General features: G+C 43.4%; 1 protein-coding gene across 1 annotated transcript in view; it reads right to left on the minus strand.

Moving 5' to 3' along the window:
• Positions 1-3,848, minus strand: part of LOC145344552 (sodium-coupled neutral amino acid symporter 1-like) — a 51,810-nt gene extending 47,962 nt beyond the window's left edge. Inside the window, exon 1 of the mRNA XM_080191748.1 lies at positions 3,680-3,848. The gene's annotated coding sequence lies outside the window, so the exon portion shown is untranslated. The remainder of the gene's footprint in view (positions 1-3,679) is intronic.
• Positions 3,849-9,610: the final 5,762 nt, after the last annotated feature.

Raw genomic sequence — 9,610 nt, forward strand, 5'->3', positions numbered from 1 at the left:
ATAACCCCCAATCCCAATAGATCCCATATACTCATCCAGAAGTCTTTTAAAAGACCTCCACCACCACCGACAGCAGCCGATTCCATTCACTCACCACCCTGAGTGAAAAACTTACCCCTAACATCTCCTCTGTACTTGCTTCCCTGCACCTTAAATCTGTGTCCTCTCGTAGCGACCATTTCAGCCCTGGGAAATAGCCTCTGAGAATCCACGCTATCTATTCCTCTCAACATCTTATAAACCTCTATCAGGTCGCCTCTCAACCTTCGTCTCTCCAGGGAGAAGAGTCCCAGCTCCCTCAACCTATCTTCATAAGGCATGCCTCCCAATCCAGGCAACATCCTTGTAAATCTCCTCTGCACCCTTTCAATAGCTTCCACGTCCTTCCTATAGTGAGGCAACCAGAACTGTGCACAGTACTCCAAGTGGGGTCTGACAAGGGTCTTATAAAGTTGCAGCATTACCTCCCGACTCCTAAACTCAATCCCTCGATTAATGAAAGCCAGTACACCATACGCCTTCTTGACCACATCCTCCACCTGCGAGGCCGATTTAAGAGACCTATGGACCCGGACCCCAAGATTCCTCTGCTCTTCAACACAGCTAAGACTCCTACCCTTGATATTGTCTTCCTTCATCCCATTGATCCTGCCAAAATGGACCACTACACATTTATCTGCGTTGAAGTCCATCTGCCACTTCTCCGCCCAGTCTTGCATCCTATCTATGTCCCGCTGCAACTTCTGACATCCCTCCAGACCATCCACAACACCACCAACCTTTGTATTGTCTGCGAACTTACTAACCCCTCCCTCCACTTCCTCATCCAGGTCATTTATGAAAATGACAAACAACAAGGGTCCTAGTACAGATCCCTGGGGCACTCCACTGGTGACTGACCTCCATGCAGAAAAAGACCCATCCACAACCACTCTCTGCCTTCTGCAGGCAAGTCAGTTCTGGATCCACAAGGCCAAAGCCCCCTGGATCCCATGCCCTCTCACCTTCTCAAGAAGTCTTGCATGGGGGACCTTATCAAACGCCTTGCTGAAGTCCATGTAAATCACGTCTACCGCTCTTCCTTCGTCAATGTGCTCAGTCACATTCTCAAAGAACTCAACTAGGCTCGTAAGGCACAATCTGCCCTTGACAAAACCATGTTGACTATTTCTGATCATTCTAAACTTCTCCAAATGCTCATAAATCTTGTCCCTCAGAAGCCTCTCCATCAACTTACCAACCACTGAGGTCAGACTCATCGGTCGGTAATTTCCCGGGCTATCCCTGTTCCCTTTCTTGAAAATAGGAACCACATCCGCAATCCTCCAATCCTCCGGAACCTCTCCCGTCTCCATCGATGATGCAAAGATCATCGCCAGGAGCTCTGCAGTCACTTCCCTCACCTCCCACAGTAACCTGGGGTACATCCCATCCGGTCTGTTTGCATTGATATGGCCAAATCTTACATTTGATTGTGGATACATTTATTTAATAAGTCAATTGTGGTGAATTCTTTTGTGCTAAGTAAGGAAGCTTTCAATAAATCTGTAATACTTATTGTCGGACTGACGTTTTCAGAGTGGGCAGTAAGGGGCGATGCTTTGAAGACAGAGCCCATGACAGGAAATTACATGGTGAATTGCTTCACTGTGATCTGTAGAAACTCAACTCACAGGATGGATGGAGGCTTTTCAATAGACCACATCTTTCATATAAACAGATAAATATATAAACAAATATTCTAAAGCTTGAATTTTATAACATAACAGATAATGAGGTTCGCAGCTGCTTCTGTATGAACTTTGAATGCTAGAAAAATCACTTATGTTGCAGCTGTCCTTTAATCAGAGATGAAGAATTATATTTATGTAGCTGTCTTGCTCTAAAACATAATGAAGTTGCTGAATCAGATCTTAAGCAAGGTTTAATTTCCTGACAATGAAAAGCAAAAAAAAATCTGGTGGTCGAAATGTATAGAGTGTTGAGATCATAGACTGATACAGGAGGATATTCAGTCCATTATGCCTGTACCAGCTCTTTCCTGTAGCCCTGCATGTTTTTGAAAATGTTCAAATATTTATTCAATTCACTTTTAAAAATAATTATTGACTCTGTGTCCACCAACCTTTCAAGTAATCCATTTCCAACGCCACTTCATTGAGTTACAAAGCTGCCTCCCAATGTTCCAGGTTGTTTTGCCATTCATCCTAAATCTTTGTCCTCTGGTGACCAACATTTCTGCCCCAATCTGAAACAGCTTCTTTTTTTTTGGTACCTTTTGATACTTTATTTCCAACCAAATAACTGAATTCAAAATGAATCCTATTCGTGATCTTCATGCAAGGGACAAATAATTTCCAAGCTAACAAGATAAGACATTGCACCCCATCTTGGGCTTGATTAAACAAGACCCAAGCTGACAGGATGAATAAGAAGTCTCACCAGGTTGGCAGGATGAGGCATTACACCCCATTCCCGGCTTGATCTAACATCTTTCAGACTGTGGGAGGAAACCGGATAAACCTTCTTCCTCCCAGAGAAACAGTCCCAGTTTCTCCAATTTATCCATATAACTTAAGTTCCTTTTCCCTTGAAACCTGTCTAAGGAATCTCTGTGAACCATTGTTTAAAGTTTATTTATTTGTGCCACAAGTAGACTTGCATTAACATTACAATGAAGCAACTGTGAAAATCCCCCAGTCCGGTAGCTGTTGCACCTAACCAGCATGTCTTTCGGATCTTGGGAGGGCACCGGAGGGCCCAGAGGAAACCCATACAGACACGGGGAGAACATGCAGACTCCGCACAGAAAGTGACCCAAGCTGGGAATCGAACCCAGGTCCCTGGCACTGTGAGACCGCCGTGCTAACCACTGTGCCTCCTTAAAGGGGAGAGAAGTTCATTATTTGATGCAGAGGAGGATGCAGGCCAGGGAAAGGGAGTAAAGAGGTAATAGAGGGATCCATCACAATAAGGAAAACTCCTCACCTACAGACTCTGCTGAATTCTTTCAGCCAGAAAGTTAATTCTTCATGCTCTGCTTATAAAATAATCCCCAAGAGAGCTTAAAGTTAGTCATGTAAAGGGAGAAATTGGAATTGCCGAATAAATAAAATACGTAATGGCAACATGTTACTCTTTCCATTGGTGATGATCACCTAGAGTTGAGGTTCCACCCATTTCGGAGTTCCCACTGAAAATCTTTCTGTGATATTCAACATTTAAGCTGCCGTACATACATATATATTCAAAAGTATTATTAAACTTGAATGGTAAAATGGAGAAAACGCGGTATCTCAACCGCAGATAAAGTCCCAAAAAACAGGAAATAGTTTCTCACTGCTTGAAAACATCCTGCCTTTGACACCAAATATGTTCTTATAATCTTAAAATGTAAGTTCTGATACCTTTACTGCCCTATTGTGTAAGGACATTAATACAAAAGACATCGAGGTAAATATAGGATTTTTTTAAAAAGTTTCACGTCTGCATATTTTTCCAGAATGCCCCAATTTTCTCCACAATTCAGTGAAAGCAATAATTAAACTTACACAATCTATCATTACAGAGACCCTCACTGAGATCCGATTCTATCAAGACAAGATTCCCTGTAAAGTAAGAAATAGAAGTAAGGCACGGATTCCGAAAGAGCGGTCAGAGCAAGTTTTAATTTTTTTACCTTTTACTTTCGAAGCTGGGCAAGTTCCCTGTTCTCTTGATGGGTTAGAAGAGTGGGTAAAATGTATTGTTGAGTGGATGTAGCTGGACCAGACCGCAACTGACTTTTATATCCGTGACTTTGAAAATTAGCGGGAAGATTTGCCTTCTGCAGGCGGTCCAGGATACTGATAAAGTGCTCTGCAGTTCAGTTACGGTCCCCCGCCTCGCCACCCTTATAATAGCATTCCACCACGTGATGTTAATCTTGCGGCAGTACATGTCAAGCAGGGTGAAAACATGTGTGAAAAATACACTCCCACATTTAATTGAGTGACATTCATAAACATGCAGCTCGAGGCTCCTAGACCATGTCCCAGCAGTTGTCCAGCACCCTAAATCGCTTCAAATCACTCAACATGTCAGTCAGCATCCCTGGGTACCCACCTGGACTTGTCTGCAGATGGTGACTCAGCTGCTGACTCCATCTTTGTTTTAACATAGAAAATAGAAGCAGGAGGAGGCCATTTGGCCCTTTCATCATAACCATTCGTTATGATCATGGCTTACCATCCAACTCAATAGCCCGATCCTGCCCATAACCTTTGATTCCCCTCACCTCAAGCGCTATATCCAACTGCATCTTAAAAAATATTTGATGTTTTGGCCTCAACTACTTGCTGTGGGAGTGAATTCCATAGTCTGACCACTCTCTGCGTAAAGAAATTTCTCCTCATCTTTGTCCTAAGCAGTTTATGTTTAGGTCTGACATCTGCAGTTTCATTTTGCCTTTATACAGAGTTAGGGAGAGGGGTCGGGGAGAAGTGGGAGATGGTTTTCCAAATGCTCTGGTTACATAAGAACATAACATAAGAACATAAGAAATAGGAGCAGGAGTAGGCCATCTAGCCCTTTGAGCCTGCCCCGCCATTCAATAAGATCATGGCTGATCTGTCGTGACTCAGTTCAGCCGTTTTCCCATTTTGTGCCACTTCTGTCAAACAATCAGCAATGAAGCAGAAGCATTCATTAGAATGAGGAAATCACGACCTCTGCTGTGTTTCCTGCCATTTATTTAGTTCAGACATTGAGTGCAGAAAGACTTAGGCTCTGGTGTCTAAGTCTGTAAAGTGGTAAATTTGGAAAAGGGCACCAGTAATCGCCCATAGTCAAATGGAAAGAAATTGCAAAGGTTAAGGAATAATGAAGTTTGTTTCAACAATCCCGATGGAAGGATTATGCCATTTGATTTGATTTGATTTATTATTGTCACATGTGTAGAGTGAAAAGTATTGTTTCTTGTGTGCTATACAGACAAAGCATACTCTTCATAGAGAAGAAAAGGAGAGGGTGCAGAATATACTGTTATAGGCATAGCCAGATCAACTTAATATAGGGTAGATCTATTCAAAAGTCTGAGGGCAACTGTTATTGAGTTGGTTGGTACGTGACCTCAGACTTTTGTATCTTTTTCCTGAGGGAAGAAGATGGAAGAGTGTATGTCCGGGGTGACATAATAAAAGCAACCAGAATAATCAAGGACCCCAAAGGGTCCTTGATTATGCTGGCTGCTTTTCCAATGCAGCGGGAAGTGTAGACAGTGTCAATGGATGGGAGGCTGGTTTGCGCGATGGACTGGGCATTGTTCAAGACCCTCTATAGTTTCTTGTGGTCTTGGTCAGTGTACCAAGCTGTGTTGCAACTAGAAAGGATGCTATCTATAGTGCATCTGTAAAAGTTGGCAAAAGCTGTAGCAGATATGTGTCCTTTGGTGGAATCTATGGGACTAAAATGGTAAATCTTCGCCTCTCCAAAAATAAACTGTGGGTGGGCATTGTTTGGTGAAAATGGCTTTGTGCTCTGTGGCTTGCCATATACATGTTACATTTGATGTCATGATATGTTAAGAGAAGCTTTCAGGTAGTAGCAATTTTACACAGCATGTGGAACATGGTGTCAGAAGTGAGCGACTGGGATTGAATGGATTTTAGTATTTGTCAGAGACAAAAGAAGAGAACAGGTTAAAATTGAGTCCTGTAATTTGGTGCGGGCATGTACGGCTGACTGAATCACCATGGTTTTGAAATTTCCAGTACCTGCTCCAATAAACATGAAGGTGGATTTGAGAGGGAGTTGGGAATTCTTCCAGTCTAAATGGCAGAATAATCAGATTGCCACAGAATTGAACATGAAACCTGAACAACTTTGAAAAGCAACCCTGTTGTTATTGATGGGAAGGAATGCCACAATCCAGCTGCATCTTCTGAGTTTGGACAACAGGACAGTGATCTCATCAGGGATAAGATTGCCGTTAGATCAAGAAATCCAGTCGGGACAGCATGTCTGCTGAGAGACGAGAAGCACATTCTCAAGGAAGTCACTGAATGTACGGAAGTTCTGAGGTGGCTAATCAAAGCAACCCTGTTGTTATTGATGGGAAAGAGTGCCACAAACTGCGCCAGACCTGTGAAATTATGGAGGCCTTGAAGATGAACTTTGAACTCTACGAATGTTATTTGTGAACATTACAAGTGGGACTTTCCACCTTCCCCCACCCCAGAGCTTCTTTGCAGTAGCAGAGATGGTCAGCCACTGACCAGCAGTGGGATCTACTGGTCTTGCCTTTGTTCGCACCCTGGGGAACCTGCTGTAGGGTGTTGCCGTCAGCACCAGAACATCCCATTGGCAGGAATGGCTTGAAAATTTTGGCCTATGTGTTTAACAATGAAGCTTATAAAAAGAGGGAGAATATTGATCAGGATGCGAGCGCTGTGAGAAATCTAGCAGCATTTTCTGGGCTTGGACAACAGAACAATCGTCTCATGAGGGATAGGATTGCCGTAGGAACAAGAAATCCAATCGGGATAGCACGTCTGCTGAGAGACGAGAAACATATTCTCAAGGAAGTCACGGAATGTACAGAAGTTCTGAGATGGCTAATCAACAGCTGTGATGGGAGAACCGATGAGGCTATACACTATGCTATACAGCAGTCCAAGCCATCCAAGGGCACATCAACAATAAAAAAGGAGAATTCTCAGAAGGTCCTGCAAAAAGACCAGAGCACCGGATGAAAATGCTGTGGAAAACACTACAAGAAGGAAATGGAAACATGCCCAATGTGAACAAAACAGTGTTTGGGCTGTGAGGCTGAATGACTTTGCCTGCAAATGTTTAGCTAGAAAGAAAAGCAAGTTTACAAAGATCATTGCTAGATAGATGTTGAATGACAATTCTGACAAATCTACTCTCTAGAACATGTCGGTGCCTTCAAGTCTCAAAGCAGAAAGTGGTTTTTGATAGTTGGAATGATGGCTGCAGAAGATGAAGATCAGTTTCCTGTGAAGTGTCAGGCAGGCACTGGTTCTATGTGCAGTATTATGAGCTTCGCAGAATAGTTAAAGTTGTTCAAGATGATCACATGAATGTGAAGCTGCCAACAGTCAAGTTGATGCTCTATGATGGACTGTTGCCTCTAGAGTATGCAGGTTCCCCCTCACCCACCTCTCCTTAGACCCCACCCCCATCATGACTCCACCCTTTCTCCTTAGACCTTGCCCTTCAGGGCATGCCCCCTTACCACTGCCTGGTGCCCTGTGGACAGTACCATGATGCCTGGTGGGCAGTGTCAGGGTCCCAGGCTGGCACTGCCCATGTAGTGCTGCCCTTCTGGCCTGACCTTCCAGAGAGCCTCAATAGCCTCTGATCCTACCAGTGAGGCCACCTCATCAAGTCACTGTTGACAGCGACCATATGTGATCCTCGCCAATGAAGACCTTCAACAGCAAGGCCGCTAAGGCAAGTGAATCCAGACAATTGCACCCCAGGCTCACTAATAATATTTAAATCATTATTTAAGTATTATATTTCTGGGTGTGAGGCTAATCTCAGTGGAAATCTGGGCCCAGTAAGATCGCAATACGAGAAAATCAGGCGCCAACTCAATTCTTTGCTTCTTGCACGATCTTGCCTGCCCATCCTGCTTGTCAATGGGTGGGACAAGCCAGTAAGATCTCTCCCATACAGTCATAGAGGCATGCAGCACGAAAAGGTCTTTCGGCCCTTTGGCTCTGCACTGACAATAACTACCATTAGATGTGCTGTAATCCTACTTTCCTGCACTTGTCCCATATCCCTGAAGGTTATGATATTTCAAGTGTTCTTTCAAATGCTTTTTAAAGATTGTAAGGTTTCCAGTCTTCGCTACCTTCCCAGGTGGTGCATTCCAGATTCCCACCACCCTCTGCAACAATTTGGCAAGCATTTTGTTCGGTAGCTTGGAGTCTATCTTTCCCAGTGTGGAATTAGTGACCAACTTTTTGAGCATGTTTGTTGACTCAACCATGGTATAGTGTCTGATGGCTGATACCTCAGCTTCCACTGCAGAAAAACAACATCCTAACAAGATACTGGCCCATAAAATCTATAAGCTGTGGACGCTGGAATGTGAAACAAAAACAGAAAATGCTGGAAAATCTCAGCAGGTCTGACAGCATATGTGGAGAGAGAACAGAGCCAACTTTTCCAGTCTGGATGATATTGGCCCACTTTTTGGGTGCTGCAATGTAAGCTCAGAGTGCAACCATTGTGCTTTGATGTACCAGTGTGCAAAGGAGCTCCCGGGATATCAAAACACTCCTGCAGTCTGTTCCTTATTGGGTTTGCTTAGTGAAGACTTCTAGCTGATGTGGTTTCTTGATGCAAGTCCTTCTCAACCTTTGCCTCACTGTATTCCTAGTAGCTGAACCTGCTGTACATGGTCTCTATTTATTGTCTGAGTTATGCTCAATGTCAAAAGGAAGCCCTACCCAGTCACCCATCTCTGGGGGCAACTGGCTTGAGGAGAAAGCTTGAGACCAGCAATGTATCCTTCACACACTTGGCATACCACTCCCTGTCGACATCTGTAAATTGAATCAACTATGGCAAGCAGCCAAAACAGGTAACACTGAGGCAGGTGTACCTATCCTAAACCAATGGTATATCTGCTTTGATTCTCAAATCCTGTTGCATTTGTTAAATGCATAAGGCACTGGCCTACTAAGCCAGAGACTGTGGGTTCATGTCCCATTTGGTATGAAATTATTTGAGGTCTCACAGTGGCACAGCTCTAGGGACCCAGGTTCAATTCTGGCCTTGGGTCGCTGTCTGTGTGGAGTCTGCACTTTGTCCCTGTATCTGTGTGGGTTTCCTCTGGGTGCTCCAGTTTCCTCCCACACTCCCAAGGTGTGTGGATGAGGTTAATTGGCCATGATAAATTGACTCTAGTGTTAGGGGTATTAGCAGGGTAAACATATGGGATTACAGGAATAGGGCCTGGGTGGGATTGTGGTCGGTACAGACTCGATGGGCCAAATAGCCTCCTTCTGTACTGTAGGGGTTTTATGATTTAATGTATTGCAATTTATCTCTAATGTATTTGATGCAATGTTCCCATATCTTTAGCTTGTTGTTAAAGTTATGGTTCTATTATAATTAATCTGATTTTCGATTTTTAATGGAAACGTGACCCTGTGAAGCCTGGAAAGTCCGATGTGTTTGTTTACAAGCAATAAAAAGCATTTGGCCAGAAGCGTGTTCCTGAAAACGTTGCCAATTTTAAAAGAAACAAAACGGTGGAACAAGTGCAAGTATTTCACGGATAACATACTTCATCCAATGAGGGTGTTCATTTTGAAATTGTCAGTAATTATTCTGGTTTTGTGCACTGTTTAATCTGCATAGGTTATGTTGCTAACTTAAGTTTATTGGATGCAGGATTTTTAAATTACTGTAAATTGTAGTGTATTAGTCAAGCTGGTGTGTAAGGTAACCTTCAAAATGATATTTTTGCTCACCCTCAGCAAATATAAACAGTCACAACGTGCTGTGCTCACATTGGGAGTAGTTCTCAATTTTTTCTCCCCACAAGTGCATATTTTACTCACCTTACCTTACACCTGGCCACTTGGGA

This window comes from Carcharhinus amblyrhynchos, chromosome 6, assembly GCF_965287045.1.
Source record: "Carcharhinus amblyrhynchos chromosome 6, sCarAmb.v2.hapA, whole genome shotgun sequence".
NCBI classification, from domain to species: domain Eukaryota; kingdom Metazoa; phylum Chordata; class Chondrichthyes; order Carcharhiniformes; family Carcharhinidae; genus Carcharhinus; species Carcharhinus amblyrhynchos.